This window comes from Myiozetetes cayanensis, unplaced genomic scaffold (genome assembly GCF_022539395.1).
Source record: "Myiozetetes cayanensis isolate MyiCay16 unplaced genomic scaffold, myiCay2020 scf3, whole genome shotgun sequence".
NCBI lineage: Eukaryota > Metazoa > Chordata > Aves > Passeriformes > Tyrannidae > Myiozetetes > Myiozetetes cayanensis.
This window is the reverse complement of record NW_026087521.1, coordinates 70,439,976-70,465,946: the sequence shown is the minus strand read 5'-3', so window position 1 is coordinate 70,465,946 and position 25,971 is coordinate 70,439,976. Positions and strand designations below refer to the sequence as shown.

Here is a 25,971-nt window from a genome sequence, read left to right as displayed (position 1 = left end):
TGTTTCCAGCAGCTACAGCTACAAGAAATTGTGCCTCTGGATAACCCCAAATCCCCCAGAAGTCCCAAAATCGCAGTTTCCCAGACAAATTACGAGTTGACTTCCATCCCAAAACCCTCAACCGCCTCGAACACGAACTCCTGCTTGCCTGGCAGTTTCTCCTGGTGCAACACAGCTAACAATCTGGTGGGAAAAAATGAGGGAAAGAAACGTTGTTTTGAAGCAGGGGATGCTACAACTGGTATTTTGCATAATTACAGAACATCCCCGACCTCTCCTTGAGCTCCAAATCTCTCCTTGGGCTGCAATCTTTACAGCACAGAAAAAACCCAAATTGTCGGTCTCTCTTCTCTTTGTATTGGTGAGAATTATTCAGAAAGAATTAACTTGTTTTCTTTTGGAGGCTCGGGAGTGATAAGAGGAGGTGAAGCTTTTATCCAGGCTTCTTGTCATCCCTTTCAAAGATACATTTTGTTAATGGCAACCATCCAGTTAGCAGCTGAAATAATTCTTCCACCTTGAAAACCGTATTTTTATCTTCAGTGTTTCAATTTTCAGAACGATCTCTGACTTCAGCAAGCACGTTTGTCTTTAGGACATCTTCCTCCTGCACATGATCACAGCTTGTGTCTAAAATTCACATTCCTTCATTGAAAACCAAGTTCCAACCCTCTGTCACGAACGCCTGTGGATGGCTGGAGTGCTACTGCTCTCAAAACCTCTCCCTGTCTGGGAGTTTTGGAGCCTCGAGGCTTGACCCAACTCCGCTCCAAAACATTCTTGAAATCCCCACAAAAGGTTGGAAAGCAAAACAAGCCAGCAGGTGAGCCAAGGAAACAGATGGCTTATTAAAGTTCCTTTGTATTTGGTCACTGCTGAGAACATAACCCTGCATTTTTAACAGTAAATTTCACACTCTCTCACTTGAATTAATTCACCAGGAACAACAACTCCGAAATTAACACTCTCCCTTCCCTAAGTTTAGATATAAAAAGCATCTGAACCCCACACAGAGCTGAGGTACAAAAACCCAAGGGCATTTTGGAAATGCTGACAGCGCTCAAGTCAGAGTTGCAAGGATCTTTGCTTCTAACTAACTAGATTTCAGTCAGAGAGTTTCCAGAGCAGAAGTTTTAAAAGTTAAGAGCGTTACACTTAGGATATGTACCAGCAAATCAAAACAATATCTAATGCAGGGCTTCTTTCAGCACTTGAGATAGGATTTACAAGTCTGAATTCGATTCAAGCAGGCTTAATCACTAAACCCCAACCCTGAACCTGTTTCAGGATTAGGACTGAAGTATCGCCTGCAGGTGGTTTTACATGAAACACTACTTCCCCTCACTCTGTATTCCAGCTTCTAACAAACAACACTGTCAGTGTGGAACAATCCTATCACAGATGCTGGAGTGAACAGACCCATCCCAGAAAGCCTCACTGCACATCACTGTTCTGGAAAGGGTTGGATCACAGAATTATGGAGTGGTTTGGGTTGGAAAGGACCTTAAAGGTCATCCAACCACGCCCCCCTGCCACGGGCAGGGACACCTTCCACCAGCCCAGGTTGCTCAGAGCCCCATCCAACCTGGCCTTGGACACTCCTAGGGATGGGGCAGCCACAGCTCCTCTGGCCAACCTGTGCCAGGGCCTCCCCACCCTCACAGGGAAGGATTTCTTCCCAATATCCAATCTAAATCTCCTCTCTGACAGTCTGAAGCTCATTCCCCCTTGTCCTGTCACTCCAGGCCTTCGTGAACAGTCTCCCTCCATCCTGTGAGCTCCCTTCAGGTTCTGGAAGGCCACAATTAGTTCACCCCACAGGTCACCTTCACTTCTCCAGGCTGAACAATCCTAATTCTCCCAGCCTTTCCTCACAGGAGAGGTGCTCCACCCCTCTGATCACCTTGGTGGCCTCCTCTGGGCTCGCTCCAACAGGAGAGCTGGATGCAGCAGGGCAGAGGTTTGAGGCAGCAGCTGGGATGCATTTTATTTCCGTGCCAGAGGAATATCCTCTTCCACATGCAAAGGAGACTGCCCAGCATATAAATGCTGAGACAAATGGCTCAGAAAAAAAAAAAAAAGTCATGTGCATTAAATAAACATCTCATGATTCATCATCTCAGTCACCAGGCATACATTTACTGCTCTGCAACATCTTCCAAAGCCGTGTAGGTATTTGTTCCTCATTAGTATGAAACATACAGTGCCTTTGAGAAAGCAGCTTTATTACACTACACTTTGTTAATAAACACCAACATTAAGTGCAAGTTACACCCATACATCTCTAATACGGTCTAAAGAGTGCGTGGGAGCGAAAGAAAACAAAAAAAAAAAAAGCAGAGGAGTAAGCAAGCTATTTCATTGTAGGGGAAATATTTATACAAAAGCTACAATACACACACAACTTCAAAGGTGCTTCGCACCTTGAGAGGCCCTTGCTCCAAAGGAGAGAAAAGGAGGTCACTGTCCCAGCTGGCTCCAGGGAAGACACAGCTCCACCCATTCAACTTTTCCCCTCACGTTTGTCCACAAACACACCCAGGTGAGGCACTGAAGACACCGGAGTGCAATGCCAGTATTTACTCTAATGGCAGCAAGATCATCAGCTCTGTTCTGGTGAGAACTGCATTAACCCTTGGTTTTGTAGGGCTGAATCTGCTCTTCACACCCCAGTCAAGCTCACGTGCAGCGTTCGCCGTGTTTTCTCATTTGCCTACAGCCCCCAGTTCTCAGCTGTGAGAGAGAGGTGTTCCCTGGACTCAATGTGAACTGAGGGCACATCTCAGGAAAACACATTAAAAATCCATTATACTTCCCACCTTTCAAGATCTGAACCCAAACACAACACCTTCTCCCACTATATTTTGGGGAACATTGCACGCAAATGAGCCCACTCCTCCACTTCAATGCTTGCACTGAAGGATGCAGGAAATAAAATGCATCTAAACAGACATATCTACTCAAATTTGCATTAACTGTAGTTTTAAAAGTCAGTTAATCCTATGATTTAAAGCCACAGTACAACAAGACTGAAATCTCACTGTAATGAAATGTAATTCATGAAACAAATAAGGTGAGGCACTTTCAACTTAATCAACATAACTGCTTCAAAAAAATTATAATCTCACAGTTTTATTCAGTGAGCAGCTACATTATTCACTAAATGCTATTTAAGAACTTTCAAGTCACTCTCTTGGTAGCCCGGAAGAGTCTGCAAGACAGAACAGAGCATATTTCTACAAGGAGTCTTTAAATTGTTAATTAAGATAAATGAGTGGGGGGAACCCATCACTTTCTAAAAATTTACACTTGGCTATGCTTAGTTCTGTATTTCCCCAGGCACAAAAGAAGTAGAATAGAAGAATACAGAAGAGAAGAAGCAAAGAAGGACTCAGCTGGATCACTTAAGTATTTCCCCCCCCAGAAAACTGTGAGGTTGGTTAATTTTATTAGAGCAAAATCTGAGGTAATCTTCATGGAATCACAGAACGGTTTGGGTTGGAAGGGACCTTAAAGATCATCTTAGTCCAACCCCCTGCCATGGACACCTTCCACTATCCCAGATTGCTCAGAGCAACCATCACAGAATTCATGGAACGACCCAGCATAGAGCTCTTCAGGAAAAACAGGATTCTATGCCAAAAGTCTGACGGCAATTAAACAGAAGTCACAGTCTGCTATGCCAATGGAAAAGGGATGTCAGGTCAAATTCAACACAGCAAGGGAGAAAAAAAAGGCTTTCATTTACCCATTCCTACTTTCTCTGTTGCAACCATTTTTAAACCAGCACAACTTTCAACTCATTCCCCTCCATGTTTTCGGACAGCATCTACATTTTGTACCTTTCTGAGATCCAGCCTTTCACTACTGGCCATGCAGTTCCAGGCTTTCATCTCTGCTCCTCATGATTACATCTTCCTCCTCAATGCACCCTCAACAACCCCATCCAAAACAACGACCTCAGGACAGATTTCTGGAGTCAGCAGCCCTGCCAAAAGCAGAACAGCACAAAGCAGCCCTCCCCTTTCTCTAGTACATCATATGTGATCCACTTATTTTCCTTCAGGAAGTCCTTCCACACTCATCCCTGCCCTTCTTCTTTGGTGCGCATTTTCCCAAGTGAACTCTTGACACTTGCAGAAGTCACCTCAGACACACACCTAGAGGGGGAGCTCTGGTTAAATCTCCCTGTCCTCCTTCAAATTCTCCCTTCTCACCTGCCTTTTGGAAGTAGGGTTGTCCCTCTAGAGGGAATTTTGTCATCATTCCTCTAATCGTGGTGAGTCTTCATCATATGTTTCTGAACTTATGAGATAATCTGAGATGTCAGACACTGGTGCTGAAGAAAACACAGTCTGCAGAGCCACCAGCAGCAGTGAATGAGTTAACAGGCATGGTTAAGGATTTCGAGCTGTGTGGGGGATCTTAACAAAAGGAGCCTGGAAGTCTCCTGGTTGCTGGGATTTCCAGTCTTTATGGATGTGCAGCTATGGAATCGTACAATCCCAGGTGACAGCAGGAGAGCAGAATGGCTTATTGAGCACAGTTACCTATCAAGCAACCTAAACCCTGGAAAAAACTCAGGGGGAGGCGCCCACAGAAAGTTTGTGCCGATCATCAGCCAGTGAGTAAATAAAGATTAAAATTATCCAAAATATAAAGCATTCATGAGCCCAGGCATCCAAAACATGACACTTAAACTAAAAAAAAAAAACCAAACAACCACAAACAAACAAATCAAAAACCAAAACAAACCCCCCACAATTACGTAAGTACCAGAGAAGAGAATTACAGTTTGGTTGGTTGGGTTTTTTCTGATGAGTAAACTGAAATGCCACATTAAACATCCATGTCCAAACCGCCCATGTGCTCCTAGGTGTCTTTATCAAAAAGAAGGAATCCATTCCCCTGAAGAAGGTATTAGCCTGATGTGGCTTGGGTACCTTTAACACAGAGTGCAGTAGAGTTTTACATTTATATGAAGATAATGCAGGCCTGTATTAAAAAAGGAGGGTAAAAAACCCAGAAGCATTCCAGTCCTTGGGACATCCATGCTGCTGAAGAGGTGACACTAAAGGCCTGTAGTTTCAAGAGCAGCTAATTTAAGATCATGCCTGTAGCACATGTTCCTCTGTGTTTCAGATGTTCAAGGGGCTTTAATTTCCAAAAAGTGCCGAGGCCTCAGGCCCTGCCTCTTCAATCGTGTCAAACACCTCAGACGCAGTGGCCCAAAACAGATGTACCCCAGTGACTCAAAATTCTGATCTCGTTTGCTAAAGATCCCCATCTTCTTTTTTTCTGTATGTTTTTTTCCCAGGTTTTCACTGCCTGCCTTCATTTTAAGGGCAAACAACTTTTATGTTAATTATTGAGTGAGCTTCAAGTTTTCCAAGGAACCCCTGGTAGTTTAGTCACCTAAAGAACCCTCCTCCTTCTTTCTCCTCATCTCAGTCATAGAAACAGTTATGATTAACTTTATGTCAGAGTCTATTATATACTATAGAGGGAATGTTTGCAATGATTTAATGGTTAATTAAATAATTTTCCCAAGCAGGGAAAACTGGGTATTGTCACAGGATTTGCCATGGGACTTGTCTGAACTTCACGAACTTCTCAGCATATCAAAACCAGGAGAACTGGATTGCCCAAACCTTCATCATTTTAGAGTGGAATGTTCTTGTGTAAACTGTGCACATGAAGTGGCACTCCTCTGAAGGGAAGGCACTGGATTATTTATCATCTTTATTTGTTTCCTCTCCTAACGAGCTCATAAAATAAAGCTTAATTTACAGAGGATGTTGTCCTATAAATTTGAAGGGATCCAAACGAACCATGACAGCTACACGCTGATAATTGATAAGAACAAGCTCGTCACAATGTCTCAATCACAAAGTTTTGATTGGTTTTCCCTTTTTGCTTTTAGAAGCAATTTCATCTTTTGAAAAGATTTAAAAAAAAAAAAAAAGGAACAAACCTGCTCTCACTGGTAGAAATCTGGTCCCCTGATTAAAGATCACAGTAAGGTCACTTTTAATGCATTTTTACCATAACCTGAATTTGAGTGCAATTCCCTCCTTGACCTACTGACCACCCTAAACTTTGACCTGCAACATCTACTCTCATTGCCTGAGAATTCCTCTGTGTGTTTGCAACCAGCACAGTCAGGACTGGACAGCTTGGATTTCTCTGTAAAATGAAACTGTGTTGCACATGGATTGCAAGAAGAACAGCACAACCAAAAACATCCAGCTCTTATTTTCATTCCCAGCCAATCTCTGCCTGGAGAGGAAGCTTTTTTTTTTTTTTGCTTTCACTGCAATATCTGCATTCTTTGTAGGTGGTCAAGTCCATTGTCCTCCCAGGGGAATAAAGAAAAATTCTATGCATGGAAATTTAGGAGCTTCCAACCCTCTATGTGGGAGTAGTCTGCAAAAGAGAGAGCCTTTAATTAAAAACAACTTTGGAGCTGCAGTCCTGCTTGTTCAACTGTTTTCAGTTCTTCCACTTACAAAAGCTCACTGGGATCCTAGAAGTAGGAAGCCAAAATGTTTAGGTTGAAGTAACAAAATTTGAGAGCTTTCAATGTTAGTAATACAATTTTTTATTTTTGCTTTAGTAGTGCTTTAACACCTGGTGTATCCTGAGAAAGAATATAACACCTTCAAGCTATTCCTGAAATATTTCCTTTCACAAAGCTAAGGCAGATTCATAAAGCTATGCTTGTGCAAACTCAGGCCTTTTACCAGAGAAATAATAATTTTTTTAAAAAAAGGAGAGAAAACAGTATCACTTTATCCGAATTCCACTGCTGGAGCTGGGGTCATGCTGTTTCCACGTGGTGCATCCTGCACTTTGCTGACAAGCAGCAATCTAATACGAGGATTCTGAAGCCTAAATCAACAACACCAAAATCCACCCCCAGCTGAACAGAAACTGCTGTGCCCTGTCAAAACACACTTTAAAGAACAAACATGCTAAGAAAAAAAAAAAAGGTAAATGGGGGTATGAGTTTCTTACCTGCCATCAGAACACATAATTCTTCAAAGTGCTCAAGCAGTGGTGTGTTATTTAGGATAACAGTGTCAGAACAGATATCTGAGCAGCATGGATTCAGGCCTGGAACAAAATCCCAGCTGATAGAACTTCAGCATCCAGAAATTCAGAATTCTGCATTTAGGAAGCAGTGCTTAAGACACAGTGAAGGAGGTTTCCTGGAAGCAGCTCTGTAGGGTTACATTCTCTGGTACAGGCAGACCAAGAATGTACCCCAATGTACATCAGACTGCCAAAAAAAAAAAAAAAAAAAAAAAGGAAAGAAAAGAAAAGGCAAGAGGGATTTTAGCTCCACAAATCCGGTAATTAAAGGCATTCTTATGGTATGGAAGAATTTTCAGTTCTTAATACTGCTTACAGACTTTGGATTATAATAAAATAAAATACAAAATCCTTTCACAGAAATGCTTACACAGCCCTGGCAGCAGAGATGGGAACACAGGAAGCTCTCACTGGAGGTTTCCCATGGCACAGGGAGCAAAGTGTGCACCGGGATCTGCACAACAGCACTGGGTGCATGGCTAGATTAACTTCCAGAGGGTAAAAACACAAAAGCTCGCTCTCAAACACCCTAAAAGACCAACAGGGACTAAACCCAGGAGCAGATGCATATCCCTGCATCTCTTACTCAATTAACAGGCAAACAAAGTTAAATCTTCATGAAGAAAACCTCAATCATTTTAGCACTCTCAAAGGATTAAGCCAAAAGAAGGAAAAAACCTGAAGACAGACACACCTGCACACTAAATAAAATGAACATCTAAATTCACTGAGAACCTTTCAGATTTTCAGTGTTTTAATACAATGAAATACACCACAGAGACAGCAGGTTTTGGAAACAAAGCACTCCAAAGCAATGCAGTGTTTCAGTCCCATTTTAGGACACGCTTTGGACAAGGGCTGGATCATCTCAGTCCCATCTCAGAAGTTCCCTCTATCCTAAACTGCTCCATGATTCTTTCTGCCTGTCAGCACACAAGAACAGGTTACTACCAACACATGCACACTAACTGGGGAGTCAAACAGCCAGTGTTTGGCTTCCCTGAAGCAGCATTTAAGCTGTGGATCAAGTAAGACTGTTCAAAGTGCTAAAAAGTCCCACTTTCAGCATCCAAGGAGCAGTGGGATCAGCTGAACTTTCAGTCCTGTTCTGCTAAAAGAGAACTATTAGGATTTCTCGCTTCTGCCAACGCTCCTTGCGATGCTGCAAGATGAGGAGAAATGTAGTGTGTAGTACAAAATAACTGGTGGATAGTGTTCAGGTTCCACTTTTTTTGTCTCTCTTTTTTTTTTTTTAAACTTTCTTGCAGAGGTCAAGTTGCCCTTCAAGTACTTCATGAAACAGGATTTCACCTTGAAGCCCAACTCGAGCTATCTAATCTATGGTTAGTTTAAACCTTGGAGTTGTCTCTGTCAGATAGAAGTGCCAAGGATGTTGCCTTGGCCCAAACACAATGGTAAAAAAAAAAAAAGTAAAAATCACTCGTTTTCCCAAATGGAGGAGTCCACCACAGAGCAACATTGTTTGTACCCTCACTGAAAAGATGACAGATTTCCCTGAAACTTCTCAAATAGTCCAGCATGAAGAAGTTTTTCTTAGTATAGAAGTTAGGAGAGCTGCACAAAACTAACCTCCTTATGTGCTGTGGTGTTAGTGCCACCTCACTGCCAGGACATGTGGGAAGAGACTAAAACTGCACCAGCAAAGGTGTAGACTGAGCTTCAGCCTCCCAGATCCTTAAACCAGCCTCAGGCAATACCTGTGTAGAGACTCCAGGAAACCTCTTGCACAGGTCAATCTATAGCCTCAGTATTTAGCCAGCACTGGCACTCAAAAATCCCCAAACCCCACACTCCAAAATCCCTGCACGATCCCCAGGGAACGTAAAAACCAGCTCAGAGGCCAAAATGACTCATTACACACAGGTACTCACTCACTGCAGCGAGGGAAAGCCGAAGAAAATGGGAAACACTAAAACACGGTGGAAAGCCTAATTAAAAATAGGAAACCCTTAATTCAATTCAAAACCCAGTCCAGCACAAATCGCTGCCAGGGGAGCCTGTCATGTAAAGCCTCTCGCTCTGGGGAGGAACCCATCCAAGTAGGACAAGTGTCAGGTGTCAGGAGAGAGCACTGAGGCAAAAGTTTTGTTCAGTGGTGAATGCAATGAAAACCAAAACACTGCGGTGCTCCAACCCTCCTAACCTTATAAAACCAGGGAATTCAGCACCACAACCACTCCTCCAAGCTTTATCAAGGCATGCATGCCCCCTGTGGTTTTGACACTGAAGGGCAGATAAGATGGCACCTTTAGTTTAGTTTTTAGTTTTTAGGAGCAACCAGTGCTACTTGACTTATATTTACAAAGAAATAAACTGCCTCCCAAGAACCCCACCATCTTAGGCATTCCTACAAGCTTTGAAGTGAGTGGATACCACAATCCACGTGACTAGAAAGCACTTTATCTCATTATTCCTAAACTTCTGCTGAGGCTCAAGGGCCTATTTTACCACAGCTAGGCATATCTCAGGTTTTGGGGTTGTTTCTGTAATATCAGAAGTGATGGATTCAACAGCACACTTCACATGTCACAGTAACAGGAACCTAAACCACTTGTGATGGATTATGGCACACAGGTCCCTTTCCATCTTATTTTAAAATATCTCTCTTTTTCTTTCCCTGAAAAGCACTTCCATAACATGGAAGTTATGAGCACCAAGACAGTAAAGGGAAGATGGTGATTTAAGTAGTTCTGTGGGTGCTTTTGACACATCTCCCAGGAAAGTAAAGGCATTTGAGATTCCACTGTAAAACTGCATTAGTGCCTGTGTTTTCCAGATAAAGTTCTCTCTTCAGTTGAGCCCCAGCTTTTGCATCAGCTACGTGCAGGGTAAAGATTTATATCCCCACTTGGAACTGAAAATGGAAAGTTTAATGTGTTACTCGCAGAAAATCTATATTTTCTTCTATCTCAGACCACATGAGCTGCGAGATGGAAACTGCAGCTACTTACAACTTATTCTTCTAGGGGTTCCCTGAACTCTCATTTAATTTTTGGGTTTTGTACAGTGAAGAAAATATGGGGTTCTTCAGCTATGAAGATGGCAAAGATTGTCCCTCACCCTTTACCATCCACCCAAAAAAATCCCCCCCCAAAAAACTCAATCCTCCAAAGAAACTTTTTAAGGGTATATCGAAGAGATTGAACCCTCAACTGCACAATACACTGCTGACGTCCTTTTCCTTTGTTTCCCTCTAATAAAACCACCATGTTTGTTCCACAAGGTTAGTATTTCAGACATAAAACAAACAAGAAAGAAGGATATTTCTTTTCCTCACCGAATTCTGAAGTAAATTTCAATACCAAGATGTGAAATAGAATCTTAAATCCCACCAAAAAGCTTTCATTATATATGTTCATCAGAAGTTATCAGTATTACTTCTGGGATTTTTGTGGGATTATTGAATATTACATATAATATTCTATATAATTTTTTTTGTGGCATTCCAGCCAGCACTTTATGCTCCTGTAAAAAGGTGATTAAAGTAGGTGTAGGAGAGAGGGAACTGCATGTTCTGAATAGTGGGCAAAGATTTATCTGCCAAGGAACTCCTGCACTGCATTGTGCTTCACAACCAATAAATTACACAGACCCTCCTGAAAGCCTCTGATAACGCTGTGCTTGGTCAAGATGCTTCTCATGTGTTGAAATAACCATGTCAAAATGCACACAGAGCATGTAAATACACCTAGCAAATTTGCAAAAAAAAAGAGGCATTTTTTGTCACATTTTAGCTTGAGAGTCTTTACTGCCACGTACATTTATTTGTGCCCCCAGCTTGCACTGCCTATGTACAGGAAAAACCAGGAGCTGAGCTAGAGTTGCTTCCATCCAGATCATGCTTGGAAGTACTTTAAAATGGTAAATAAACTTCCATCCTTACAGGTCCATCAGCAGAAGAACAATTTTCAGCTTCCCAGCTACTTCAGATGCAAGTCTTCTAATATTTATATAATAATTTGACCAGAGACAACAAAATAACCTGTTGGTTTGTGTTACAGAAAAGGCACTATCAGCATTTTCTCTTCAAGTAGCATTACAGCCACCTGACACTGTCTGAGCCTCTCCAAACCAGGATAAAAACCATATAGAAGAGCATTATTTGCAGAGGAAAAAATCCCAAACTATCCACAAATAAACATCACCACACAGTCACTCCTCTCCCATTTACTAAAAAACCCTCTGTTTGAGCAGAGTAATTCTCACCTGCCTTCCTTTCTGGATAGACAGGGTTCTAGAAACATCTCACTAAAATCTAGTAACTTTTTCCAGCCTGGAGAAGAGGAGTGGGCTATATGTACACACGGTAGCTATGTTTTAGTTAATCTCTTTTCACCCTTTTTTATGATAAAGGCTGCCAACAAAATTAAGCATCCGTTGCCCAAGCATGCTCCAGAACAAGATATCTCCGTTTCAACTAACAACAGCAAATTACTGGCAATATATTTTATGATACTACATTAGTCTAACAGTGATGGAGTCTGTACTTTGCAAGTAAAGTTCTTGGACGTGGCAAGAGAAGACACGTTGCCAATCTTTATTGCATGATCTATCAGTCTGCAAGCTCCTGTTTTCCACTCAAACAAGGAGAGAGCCCCAAGCCTGAAGAGGCTGGAACACAAACTTCACTTGATACATACTGATGGATTCACAGGGAAATTAGGCATGCACATAACACCTCTTGAGAGCAAGGATCTGTCTACAAATACCTTTAAAAACCAGAGCAGTATCACAGGATGGGTCGGGCTGGAAGGGACCACAGTGGGTCATCTGCTCCCACCTCCCTGCTCAAGCTGAGTCATTCCAGAGCACAGGGCACGGAACCTCCAGTCAGGGAGACTCCACACCCTCTCTGGGCAATCTGTTCAGGGCTGGGTCACTGCACAGCAAAGAAGTTCTTCCCCATGTCCAGCTGGAACTTGCTAGGCATCAGTTCCTGCCCGTTCCTCTTGTGCCATTGCTGGGCACCCCTGAGGAGAGCCTGTCAGAGCAAACTGTCCCAGTGTCCCCAACTGAGGGGACTCAGCTGAGACAATCCTGCAGTCTGGCTGGGGTAGAAATGCCAATTCAAGGGCCCTCTGGCAAGGGAGATGCTTTGACCTTACTTAGAAGTGTGCTCACCACTGATCTGTACAGCAAAAACACAACAGCGATGAGTTCTGGACTTCCCATCCTTCCTAATAATCCAAACTGATGGGAAAGCCTAGGGATGAAAGAGGGAGCTGAAAGGGGGAGGAGGGGGGAAGCAGGTTGTGTGTTTAAAAAAGCAAAACCAAAAAACAAACAAACAAAAACCCTTCATTTTTGTATTCTGAAAAGAACTTTGCTGGTGAACTAAAAAAGACCGCTCTAAAAACCATGATAATTCCTCACCCAGGACAAAAAGACACACTGAATATCTGAGTTTAGAAGTAATCTGGAATCTTAACCTTTTTGGTTTCCTTTGAAAGCACAGGGGCCTTCAGGTTTGGTTTTGGGATTTTTTTTTTGTGAAAAAACAAAGCCTTGCTACGTGGAATTCAAAGGGATGCTTTGTCCAAAATGCAATAATGCTGTTCCAGGTGATAGGTGTCAGGTTTGGCTAGCTCTGTGACAAGCTGTGTGGTTCTACTGCTTCCTGGAGAGGCTTCAAGACTTCAATTAGAAATCTCCTCAGATCTAGGAAAGGTTACACGAAAGAAATCTGAAATTACTTTTGCAAGTACAAAGACTTCCAGAGTAAAGTAAGACAGGCCTTCACATATTTAGTGATGAATGCTCTGAATATTAATTTGGAGGTATTTGTGAGTTTTCTGCAGATTTGACAAGTGAGATGCATCTAAATCTGACTTCATTTAACTGCTATTTTTTCCTCCTCGCTCCAAGATATCAATTACTAAAGCATGTTTCCTTAACAACTAAAACTCAGAAGGTGAACTTTTATTTCTTTAAAGCCTAGAAATTCTGGTTTTAGAACACTGTGCAGCTATCCTTTGTGGGAAGTAGCCTCCAGACTTGCCAAACCTTCAGAGAACAAAGAGAAAAGATTGTATCAGAAAACGACATGCCTCCAAAAAAGCTGAGTTTCTTTCCTGCCAGAGAAAGAAATGACTAATGTGCACTGCAATTAGTGCAAAAAACAATACTATCTCTGCAGTTGCAGGCTGGGAAAGCTACATTTTGATGTTTACACAGCAGTGAATAAAGTGGGAAAACTTGGAGCTGCTGTTAGAAGTTGTGTAATAGGTACATTTTTTTTCCTCTCAAATATTTAGTGACAGTGAATCATTAAAACACCCCTCAGGTGAGGTCTTCTACATCTTGCTACTGTGAAGATTAGAATACTGCAGGATTCCCTAGTGATCAATAAATTAATAAAAACCAGGCTAAGTCAGGTTAACTTTAAATTTAAAAGTTAGGAGTCCACAGGAAACACATGATCCAGTTCTTTTTCACTGCTCCACAGAAAACAACAACCCAGGAAGCAGAGCAATGAGAGGATGCAAACTTTGCCAGTGCTCAATAAATTCATATAAAAAAAACCCCAAAAAGAAAGTCTGAAATGGTTTGCTTGCAACACCCAGGGCTTGGACAGGGCAACCCATGTCTCAAGAATCAAATATTTTTGAAGCAGAAAAGCTGGGGATTCCTGTCTCTTCATGGAAGTGGCATTTCCACACACCACCCTCCCTGTCATTCATTATCAATAGTTCTGTCCTCCTTTCCAGACATGCTGTCTCCACTTACATTCCATTTTCACTTTGCCCTTGGTTGGCAAGCAAAAGATGAGTCTCAACCCTGAAAAAAAAACACTGGTAGAATTTTAATTTGATTTTTTTTTTAAAACCATTAGACCTGTGTGTTTCCTCAGAACCACAGTCACAGAATTCAACTTGGAAGTGCATTCCAAAAACTTGAAGTACTGCTGCTCCAAATGTAAACAAACCACTCAGATGTGGACATAAAATCCAGGTTTTACGTAAGGACAGATTTACACAGGACAAAGAAAGGGAGGAAAAAGAAGCCTCATGAGCTTCTTCTCGTGAGAAAGCAAGAAGCTGCATGTAATAAAAACGTGAACAAGTGAGGAAGAGGAAAGAAACGGATGCACAAGTCATGGAATCTTCGGTTTCAGTTCTGCCATCCCACCAGTCTGAACAAGTGCAACACAGCCAGCAAGGAAACAAGAGGTACATTGTGCAGTGTTCAACTCAAAGAGAGACAAGAGATGAAAAGTATCTCTTGTAATCCAAAGAATGCAGAAAGAGTCAAGGATCCCAGTGATACCACTGTCAGAAGAATCCTAGGGTTTTTTTCCTGTGCTGACTCAACCCAGACCAGTAAAAGGTGTGCACAACAGTAAGGAAGGGAAGCAGTGAAAATGTGAGAGGTAGCGCTTTTCCTCTGAGATTATTTCTCACCTGAACCAGAACTCGCTGGCACATCAGAGAAAAACTCTCCCTGAAGCACAGATCCTTTCAGAGAGCACCCAGGAACTTGTCCCATCTATTAATTTCTTTCAGTAGATAACACCAGCAAAGATGAATCCAATAACACTGAGTAAAAATACTGAATGCCTCTTAAATGTCTCAAAAAACAACAGTTTTGTATTTAAGACCTTGTGCAAATTAATTCAGTTTAGAGGGTCATTAGACCTACACTGAGCTTCAAAAGAAAAAGTGTGAATTTTTGTCCACTTCTCATAATTGAAGTTGTGAAAGAAAAACGTTTGCCAAAGTCGCTCCTCTGTTCTGAAATCAAGTAGAGGCACGACTGAAATTCTAATGAAATTCTAACTTCTCAACTGAAAGTTTCATGAAGAAGTGTAAGGGCCCCGAACCACCTACTGCTGCCCCCAAAAATCCTTGCTTTCAAAGTCACAGAGACAACTCCAGAGGATCTACAACACCCAAAGGCTGTGAGAGGCAGCACAGTGGACCAAAGGTGTGATTTGTGTTTACTATCACTCACAGGAGTTCTCTTCCTCTCCTCAGTCTCCACAGCTTCATGGCAAGGAGTTCTGCAGATCTAATTCCTGCAGCATGAAACTACCTGCTTTTGTTTGTTTGTTTGTTCTGACCTAGGTTCTGACCAGCTTTAGTCCATCTCCACTGGTTCTTGTGCTGCCAGAATGAACAAAACAAGATCTGCTTGCCTTCACCTCGTTCAGCACTTTATAGGCTTCCCACCCACATTAAGCTGGGGTTTTTTTTGGACTGAAAACTCCAGGATTGCTGAATTGCTCACATATCTCTTCTTTACTACCTTCCTCTAAGCATTTTTCAGTTCTACTGCTTTCTCTCCAAGATGAGGGAACCAGGTTTAAAAGACCATCAAAAACACGTAGAAACCACTGATTTTTATATATATATATAAAGTTCTAATAATCCACACACTACAAGCTGACCCTTTGTCTCATGCCCCCAAAATAGACAGCAAAAGAAAGTCATATAACAACAACAAATTAGATTAGTGACGCTTATGATCACAAACCAAAGTGCTTTATTCAAAAAAAGCAGAGGTAAATAAGCAACTCTCCCCATGTGAGGATGGGCAAGCACCATCCTGGTGAGTTTTCAGCAGGCACATACCTTCTGTTCTCACACAATAAAATCATTCAAGGACCGTAACTCACATGACTTGTTTCAAAGTGACAAATAAAGGAGTGACACTGCAGTCACCTGGCAGGCAGCCACAAACTGGCTCCACTGAAAGGAATTTATTCGAATACAGTCAACAACAAACTCTTCAATATTTTAATTCGGTGGAAGAAAACCTGGCCCAAACACCACTGCATTCCAAGTTTCCTGGAGTTACAGGTTAACATACATGTGCTCTGGCTAAATGCCAGATGGGAGAGGTGAGAGACCAATGTCTTTATGAATTCTCCACCCTCTTTTAGCCATCTTCATTGCTGGTACTATTCCACCACACAGAACCACCATAATCTTGAGCAAAGAACACGCTGTTGGTTGCAGGCAGCAATTCCTTCCCTGAAAATGTTTGTTTTAGAGGAAGAACGACCAACTGATGTATATTAAAGAGACACATGACATGCCTACAATGTGAGACTGAAAGCACTCTAATGAACAACTAAAAACACCCTTCTCAAACCCAAGACAGCTTAAGACAGTGTCTAAAGTCAGACTAAAAGACAACACAGCATTTTTTATGCTGTACATACACACACATGTGCCACACTTTGGTAAAGCTCCTACAGAGCACAGGGTGTGTTTTATATTTGTGCAGAAGTACTACTTCTAGTTCTACACTATATTAAGGACAATGCAAGTAAATCCTTTTGGTTGTGCAATATCACCATCTTTCCTTACACAGCTGGAAGAATCAGCAATAACACTTTCTTTCAGCTTTTTCTGCAGTAAGATAAAGCTGTTGTACATTTACCCCCATGTGTACTTCTGATACACAGAACTCCAACAAGAGACAAGCTTATCATTTTGGCAAACGACCAGAGAATTTTCTTCTCTTTAGTTATACTGGTTCCCTCACCTGCTGCAGTTATCAATGGAATACCACTCCAGATAACTGTGTTTGCAATAGAAGGAGCTGCTGAATGGTAGTCACACACAGAAACACAGGGAGGTGTGACTCAGATAGAAGTCTACCACTGAAAAGCTGACGTGTGCACATAAGGCAAAGCAGCTTTAAGCAAAGCCTGCGAATGGTGACAAGCCAGAGAAGAACCTGCATTCTGAGTTTCTCTCACTTGCTTCACCAACTTCATTTGCATCATAAAACAGGGGGCTTGGGGGGGGGGGGGGAAATCAAACAAATAAGAAAAGGCATACCAATATGTAGTCTGACAGTATGTATTTTTATAGCAATGGATTCTAAGTTCAGATATTTCTGACATCAAATATTAATCACATTGTCAGGAAAACCATTACCTGCTTTACTTTTCCTGACTGCTTTTCTGGAGTTTTGGCAATGTCTGACTTGCAGAGCTGAGGACAACTCCTTAAGCAGGACCACAGAATCATCAAGGTTGGAGACGACCTCCAAGATCACCGAGTCCCATCTTGGACCAAACATCACCTTGACAACTAAACCACAGCACTGAGCACCACGTCCAGCTGTTCCCTGAACACCTCCAGGGATGGGGACTCCACACCCTCCCTGGGCAGCCCCTTCCAATGCTTCACCACCCTTTTCAGTGCAGAAATTCTTCCTGAAGATCTGCTGCCCAGTTTGAAGCTTTCTGTTCATAACTTACCTGCAGATGAAGACAGACAGAGATCTCTTTAAGCAGTGGGCTTAGAGCCACCTGTTGCTCCAGGTACAGGTGTCAACTCTGCCGACAGGGGCAGTTCCTAGAAAAAAGAAATTAAAATATGGTTACACACTAGTAAAGTACCTTTTCTTGAGGATAAAGTCCTATTCCCGCTCCTCCCTTTTAATGCTATGGAAAAAAAATAGTGCTCACCCACCATCTGTAGTTTATGCAGCCTGCTACATACAAATAGTTTATTTTTAAAGAGTTAGTTCAAAAGAAATGGGGAATACTGAACCTAATTTCCTGCTCCTTATACATTTTCCAATACACATTAACCAAGTGTGGTAAACAACATTTCAACAGCTTTCCAGAAGGTTAAGAAAAAAACTAAGCAGTGTAGTAGCTGGTCATGAGCATCTACCACTGCTAAACTGTAAATGTAGGAGATTGCAAAATAACCTTTCCTAATTTTCTTTTTAAGGAAAATAATCCTCAGACTGGAGCTGTTCCAGACATAAAAACCTCCAAGTGCTCTCGGAAACTGCACACCCTGGAGTAGTGAATCACAACCAGTAATGCATGAACAGTCACACAAACTAGGCAAAGGGTAACAAATCCCAAACTGCTGATTAAGACTAATATTAATCAGCTTGGAAGGGGATGCTTACTTACAGCCACGTTTAACAGCATCATTGTGACAGACTTACAAACATTACCTAATACTATCCCATTGCCAAGGAGAGCACGTGAGAGGGGGTTGTTTTCATAATAGGATGTTCAGGAGCTCCAAAAACCTCATATCAAATCATTTTCACCACCACTGACTGAATATGGAGCTTGCATTCACAGACCAGTATTAATTCAATTCCTGAGCTGACAGAAAAGGTTTTTGTGATGTTTTGTGCTTTCCACCCTGTGGACACACTAACATTTACTAGGGGTGCATCACATGGGCCTTTTACTTCAGCTCTGAAAGGACCATAGCAGTTTTTGGTGAGTTTATGCCTCTCAGCTGAGAAGCTGTAATTTCACAGACAGAAGATATGCTTGTTAGAAATCCTTACAGTATTTGATTGCAGTTTGATCACAGATCATTGCTTTAGGTTTATTCAGGTAGTCATAACTACAGTCAGCCATAGAAGATGCAGAACATCCATTTAACCCACCACATCACGTTAAATCACCAATGCTTAAGCCCCAGTTACTGACACACATGTTAGATTAGGAGAATAAATCTGGTTTTAGGATACAGATGGTGACTTAGTTAATCCAGAGGCACATATGCTCGAGTTTTGCTGGGGGAGGGAGCAGCAGAGAAGAGAGAAATATCATCTCAACACTCCAAACTAGGAGAGCTCAGCTTTGAGATGTTAAATAGTCATCTTTAACAAACTGATCAACTGCCAATACACAAGGAGTAAACATTTCAGCTGCTGTTCTGGGTAATGATCCAGGGTACTTTACACACCGGCCAAAGAAGAGTGGATTCTTAACCTGAGAATGGAGCGGCTGTGACGCTGCTCCAGCAGCAGGGACCGACACTTCCACCCAAACAGAGCCGCTTTATCTGCTGCTCCATTCAAGCCCTAAAGCTCTTCTCAGACCACTTTGCAAACTGAGTGGGAAGGAGGGAGGATAAGAGCCACATTCTGTCCTTAGGGACCCCTATTAAATCAGATTCCCAACATCAGCCACTTCCTCTTTGTTTTCCTCAAGCCATATGGCTTCCTGACAAAATCTGTACAAACAATAAATCCATTAATCAAGCCACTGCTGGAGGAAAAGGCTTTTTTTTTTCCCCCTTCCCTTCATCAATCCAGACATTTTAATAGAGACGTTTTATGTACTTTATTTTATGAAAGTCCCAAGGAAAATAACTAAAGTAGTCTTTGTTCTCACACTGCAGCCTTGGAGGCCAGAGCTGCATTTCCATTACACACTTGCAGAAGGAGACCCTCACATGTTAAAAATGCAAGGAATATTGAGTCAAACTAGCAGGAAAGGAAGCCAGCCTTACTGGATATTTAGCAGGGATGCATTATAAATTGCTACCTGGGCTTCCAAGTACATTGTACTAAAAAAGAAAAACAAAACAAAACAAAACAAAAACAACAAAACTTGCAGCTTTTTGTAATTAACACAAACAGGTAAAACAAGAGAGGCAGCTCTGAAGAGATGCATGGATGTAAATAAATGCCACAAGTAGGCCATAAGCAGGTGAAAGCAGGAGCTTCTACTGAGAGAAGCCACAAAAAAGGACTTTCTTTGCCAGGGGAACCAAAGTGAGCGGTTCCACACAACACGCCACATAATCTGTTTGGCACCTCCAAACCCACAAAGTCCCACTGGTGACAACATCCATCTCAGATCACAAGGAGATGACCACCACACAGGCAAAGAACTCTATGGTAGGGAGGAAACACAGAGAGGAGAGTAAGATTTTTAGCTCCTGTAGGTGGGGAAATCCCTTTCTAAAGATTAAGACCTGATTTCCTTTGCTTGCAACAGCTTTCTTACAACATCAGACTGCAAAGTGTCTGATTTGATTATCTGTTCCCACTGATGTTGGGTGTTTTTCCCCAAAATTTCATTAATCAATAGTCTACAGTACAGGAGAAGAAAACTGGGAAGAAGAAATTATTTCAAACTCGGGTGGTCTCTTTCAGTCACACATTTCCAAAGCAACTGTGACCCTTCCACTCACACAGAAGGAAAACAAGATTGGCATGGTAACAAGTCTTTTTTCCTTAAACCGTGTTTTATTTTCTTCACAGGTGTTCTCCAGCTTACTGGGCTATCAAAACTGTGTCTCAATTCACGTGAACCAAAAGTAACTCTGTGTTCAAATGGAAGTTCAGGAAACACAAAGCACTTCACGACACTGACAAAAACCTTACAGAGAAAGCACTAAAAAAAAACACCCACAACAACAAAACCAAACAAAACCAACAAACAAACACAAAAACAACACACAAAACAACAAAAAAAAGGAGTGAAATTTGCTCTCAAAAAATTGGGGGGGGAGGTTGGTGGTTGTTTGCCTTTTTTTTTTTAATACAGGAAAGCAGCATCTTGATTAAAAGTAGGAAATCTTTGAAATTAAATCCCTTTCTGTCTTTGTTGAAGTTAAGTAACAATTAGTTACAAAGTAAAAAAAAAAAAAAAAAATATGGAAAGAGTAGCCTTCAAATTTTGAGTCTTTATCTCCAAGGAGACACATCTGTAATTTTAACAAAATCAGAATATTTCAGTCAGTTCTTCTGGGTAATGGATGATACACAGGGAGGCTGAACCACCATGAATTATTAGCTTTAAGGCCACAACCTAAAAAGATGCACCATCCCATCCAAAGTACAGATGGATCTGTAAATGCCTTGAGGTAGGGGTGGTGAAAGGTATGTTTGTTTTGGACAGAGCAGTGAAGAGGGTCAGGTGCTGCAAGTTAGGAAGGCTTTTACCACATCTGGGTCAGATGGTCCCAATTATCCTCTCATCACTGTTAATCAGGAGTCCTCTACAGCTCTATAATAACCTGTGTAAATCTGGCAGTGGTGTTTGGCTTCTAGCAAGGAGAAAAAGCTCGCCTGTCACAAATCAGTGCAAGCAGCACCCTGGCTGGAAGTGTCCTTTAAAACAATAATATCTTCAAATTCAACCCTGAATTACTCCCTCTTCAGTTCACAAAAACAGTGCTTTAGGCTCTACCAAAGTGTTGAAACGTTAAGTGCTACAAAAACATGCTGATACGTAAATCAAAAAGAGTGAAATTAAAATTATAAAGCAGTTTCGATGTAAAAGAAAAAGTTTTGACGGTGATCTTCAGAGTCCTGCCCATCATTTTCCTCCTTGCAAGTGTGTGAAGGGCATTTGCTTTCCAGGAACAACAGGTTTGGATTTATTTAATGCAGTACTAAGCCTTCAGAGTTACAGTTGTTGGGAAAAGAGAGAGAAGGAATTTACATTCCTGCCTTACCTGTATAATTTCACCCTTGACTATTAATTCTTCAAACACAGCGAAAAACTCTTGCCATGCCTACATATTACTAAGTACTTTGCATTAGTCTTCAAAAGGCATATATGAGAAAGCATATTTAAAGAGAAAGAGACTGAGTGCCATTTAACAGAAATCAGAATTAGGTCTGGGTATTCACACACCCACTGAGCTGTTTGGGTTGCAGAGGTTACCAGAAAGCACATTGAATTAGCTCCTGTTATTAACTGTAGCTGGTAGAACCACAGGAAGGCATTTGAAAAGAACAACTCAAAACAAGTATGTCATTAATCATGCACACCTCTGGAAAAGTACAGTCATCCAGGTATTTGGGCAACTAGTGTAGTTAAGGACATGTAGAACCAAGGAAGAATAAAACCAAATCTCCCTTTCCAGACAAGCTGTGGCGGCCCCATCCCTGGAAGTGTCCAAGGCCAGGTTGGATGGGGCTCTGAGCAACCTGGACTAACAGAAGGTGTCCCTGCCCATGGCAGGGGGTTGGAATGAGATGAGCTTTAAGGTCCCTTCCAAACCCAGCCATTCTGTGATTCCATGATTCCTTTGGCACTGAGCTCACTGTGCAGTCTGTGTTTGCACTGCAGGCAGAACCCAGCAGTCCCTTCAGTTTGTCTGAAGAGTCGAGACTGCAGTTCCTGAGTAAACAATTCTCCACTTTCCAGGCACTGCCAGACAATTCTGATTTCCACATCATATCAATTTGTAGTCAGCTCTGGAAGAGCCTGTTCTATTTTTAAAAATCATGAAGGGCTGCTGCTATCTTTGCAAGAAAAGGCTGTTCTTTTCTGCTTCCATAGGTTGTTGACACAGCATCCTTCTGTAAGATCATTTAGCCTGGTTTTATGTGAGCACTGAGGTAATGTTAGTTTGCAGAGTCCACATCAGGAACATAAAATAATTAAGATACCAGGATTAAGCAGTCACTGCGGATTATTTGTAAATTCAAAGTGGTTCAGTTTAGCATTAACCCCAACCAACAAAAAAAACCCCACTCAGTTTCAAGTCAGTTTTGTCTTTAACATCAACAGGAACATTCAACATTGCTCTGCATTTCCACCTAACCCCTTCTACACAAGGAAGTTCTCATCCAAACCAGTGATTTTCCAGAGGGCTTTAAGGTTAACTTCAATCACCCTTTGCTGGGCAAAAAGAGTTCTAAGTCGCTGCTAATAACCCCCCCAAAATTCCAGCATTCTTACACAGGACAAAGCAAAGGACTTCAGACAGCAACTCAACTTCAGTGTAAGAATAACGCAGCAAGTTTGTTAAGTAATAATTTCCTTCAGGTAAATTGTGCCTGCAAATTTAGTCAGCTCCTATCTGATGAACTTGAAGTGTCTCTAACTGAAAGCACACACTGGATAAATAACAGGTAAAATATTCAAGTGTACAGCTGCTATGCCTTTCGGGGCTGTAGGAAGGCACAGATGGCACCTGCAGAAAGCCAAGTGGGGCCTGAAAGCTTTGATTTCCAGCTGCCTCCACAGGCATTTGTCCTTGCTGAAGATGAGCACCTTCCAAGAGACCTTCACCCAACACCCACGTGCTCCGTGTCATCGCGTTCCCCCTCCCCGAGCATGCAAGGAAATGTTATTTGTGGGATTATAATGCACCACTCCTTAATTGTTACTGACCAAAGGAATAAGCATTTCACAGTATTTTTTACACTGCCATTACATAATCATAGATCTGTTTGGAGCTTTCGTTTCTTACTTCATTGTGCAGTCAATAGGTGCCCAACTACCTCTTGCTTTTCCTTGCAATCAGCTGTGAGTGAAGGGAAGACAAAGAGCTGATTTTGGCTGGGTTTGCTGCACTCTGTCAAAGGAAATTTAATCCATGTCAAGTGCTCTCGGGCCTTGCAGAGGTGCAAGTGTGAGGCAAACGTGAGAGGGAGGAAAGTTTATTTCTCCATCTCAACCAGCAGCAAGTAAAGCCACAGCATTTGTCTCCATAAAGACATTAATTTAAGAAAAACCATGCAGAAAGTGATCAAGACAACAGTTTCAGCACTAATTATAGTCTCTAGTTGGACACTAACTGGTAGTTAAATAGCATCTGGGAGATACAAGGGCCAACTAAGCACCAGCTCCCAGGAAATGCCCCTGAGGCAATTTATGCCATTAAAGTCCTTGAAATTTATTTATTTGATAGTATAAATATCAAGTTCTTGCTTTATCTACTACGAAACTTAATTTGTGTCACTAGCAACACAAATCAACATTTAAAAGGCCACTGGTAACCAAAAGGAAAGCAACATTTTCCAGCCCATGATTACATTAAGTTTATAATTAATGAAAATATGTCTGGAATTCAGTTCCTAGTTCACAACAACAGGATGACTATGTCTTTAAATCACCCAGAATTACAATAACATCTTAACTCACTCAGGGGGAAAAAACAAACAAACAAATTAAACTTAAAAAAACCCCACAGGGCTAAATCTGAAGATCTTGACTCAGAAGTACAGAAAAATCAGACATTTTCAACAACCAACTTACAGAAAACGTCAGGCTGCTCATCTCAGAAAGGCTTTAAAAAAAAAAATACGAGGTAAATCTCAAGATATTCTGCCTACAGTGGAAGGAAACAACCCAACTCTGAAGATATTTCTATGAAGCTAAGCAAACTCTAAGTGTATGTAGATGGCATTATTTCAAGCAGAAGTTTAAGATATAAAAAATGTAGCAACTTGTGATCTAAGTAAAATAAAATTGAACCTGGCAGATTATTAGCTCACTGCTTCTGCTCTCCTGTGATAGGTTCTAGAGCTCAGCTCATGGTACAGGCTGGTGCTGTGGCTTTTAAATCAATCTCTTCACATCTCAAACCACTGCAGTTGTTAAATGCAAATAATTAATTGTGGCTGTAATGAAAACAGTAAATCCAAGTTTTCTTACACAAAGATGACCCCTACCATTCAATACTTGAATTCTCTGAAAAGGGTACATTTTTGAGGGGGCTAAATCCAAGGTATGGGATGAAAGTGAGAAGATATTTTTATAGATGACTGCTCAAGATCACAAGGTCAAATTAAAAAAAAAAAAAAAGGAGTAACCACAGAAAGGTTTGTCACAAAGATAATGAATGGGTGGGTTAAAAAGTATGTTGTACAACAAAGTGAAAATAAATGTAAAAGCTTGGTGTCATCCCTGCCCATGGCAGGGGGGGTTTGGGACAAGCTGATCTTTAAAGGTCCCTTCCAATACAAACCATTCTATGATTCTATGATAACCAGATTCTCCAGGCATTGGAACAACCTTCATATTCCCTAAGGCCTTTTCTTCTCAAGAACTTGAAGTAAGGAAATCCTTTCTTTTTCAAATTTTTCCTCCCTGACTCATCAACTCCTCCCATTAACTCCAGAGTCAGACCAAGGCAGAAGTCAACACTATTTTCAAAGACCTTTCCTTAGAATTGAACAACCGGTTACTTATTTACTTCTTTTGTTTGGTTGGTTTTGGTAGGGGACCATTACCTACAATGAAGTGCTCAACACAGGCCAGAGGAAATGGAAAGTTTTCCTCTGAAGTTCAAAAGCAGGATTCAGATCCTGCTGCCACCAGCAGAACAAACAACAAAAGAACCAAGATAAAGAAAAAAGCAGCAATACAGGTCATCGTGTCAGTTTTGCTGTCTTCAGACTTCTTTGGACAAGTCTCTCCCTTCATTTTGAGCACTGGTCAGCAAAATTGCCCAAATTCCCTTTGAAAAGGTACTGTAAAAACTTGTGGGAGGTTTAAACCTCTTCAGCTCAAAGCCAACACCAGCACATGGACAGATCCACTCTTTCCCCAGGGAACATCCTTCACGGAACGCATGAGGCTTCCATAGATGTTGGCTGCTTCCCAGGACAAGTGTGACAGATCTCAGACAGGGGTAAAGAAGGCAATCTCAAACATCCATTCCTGAATCTGAAGATCCTCACTGGTTCTCAAAGCACCATTCAGTCAGGGGAGATCTGAAGTTAAGCGACCAAAAAATAAGCTGTCTGGGTCCTTCTAATATATGACAATAAATATGTTTGTTTTCGAGACTTAGTAATTTTTTCTGTGTTTTTAATCAAAGCTCTTGATTTTCAACTACATCTAGACATGATTTTATAAATTCCTCTCCCCTCCTCCCCAAACCCAGCTGTTTACAAAATTGCAAATGTTCTTTTGTAAGGTCTTACAAATCTAATTCACGGTATCATAGACTGGTTTGGGTTGGAAAGGACCCTAAAGATCATCTTGTTCCAACCCCCTGCCATGGGCAGGGACACCTTCCACTAGCCCAGGTTGCTCAGAAGCCCCATCCAACCTGGCCTTGGACACTTCCAGGGATGGGGCAGCCACAGTTTCTCTGGGCAACCTGTGCCAGGGCCTCCCCACCCTCACAGGGAAGCATTTTTTTATATCCCATTCAAATTGCACCAATTGCAACAGACAAAAAGAGGCTGAACAGGATGCTTTGACCTTCTCTGAAGAAGACAAAGACTAACAAAGTTATAAGGTTTTTGGAGGATGAGAGATGTGCATCTTGTTTCTATAAAAAGTATTTTACAGAAAAAACATATTTAAAAATACTCTCTTGCTGCTACATCCAAACAGGATGAGTACACTGTGAGTAAACCAGGCAGCTGAGACAGAAA

The 25,971-nt window shown here is 41.6% G+C and overlaps 1 protein-coding gene across 4 annotated transcripts in view; it reads right to left on the bottom strand.

The window, feature by feature from the left end:
* RASSF8 (Ras association domain family member 8) overlaps nucleotides 1–25,971 on the bottom strand; it is a 75,581-nt gene that overhangs the window by 25,101 nt on the left and 24,509 nt on the right. For all 4 annotated transcript variants that reach the window (XM_050325379.1, XM_050325381.1, XM_050325377.1 and 1 more), the window contains exon 2: nucleotides 17,330–17,426. The gene's annotated coding sequence lies outside the window, so the exon portion shown is untranslated. The remainder of the gene's footprint in view (nucleotides 1–17,329; nucleotides 17,427–25,971) is intronic.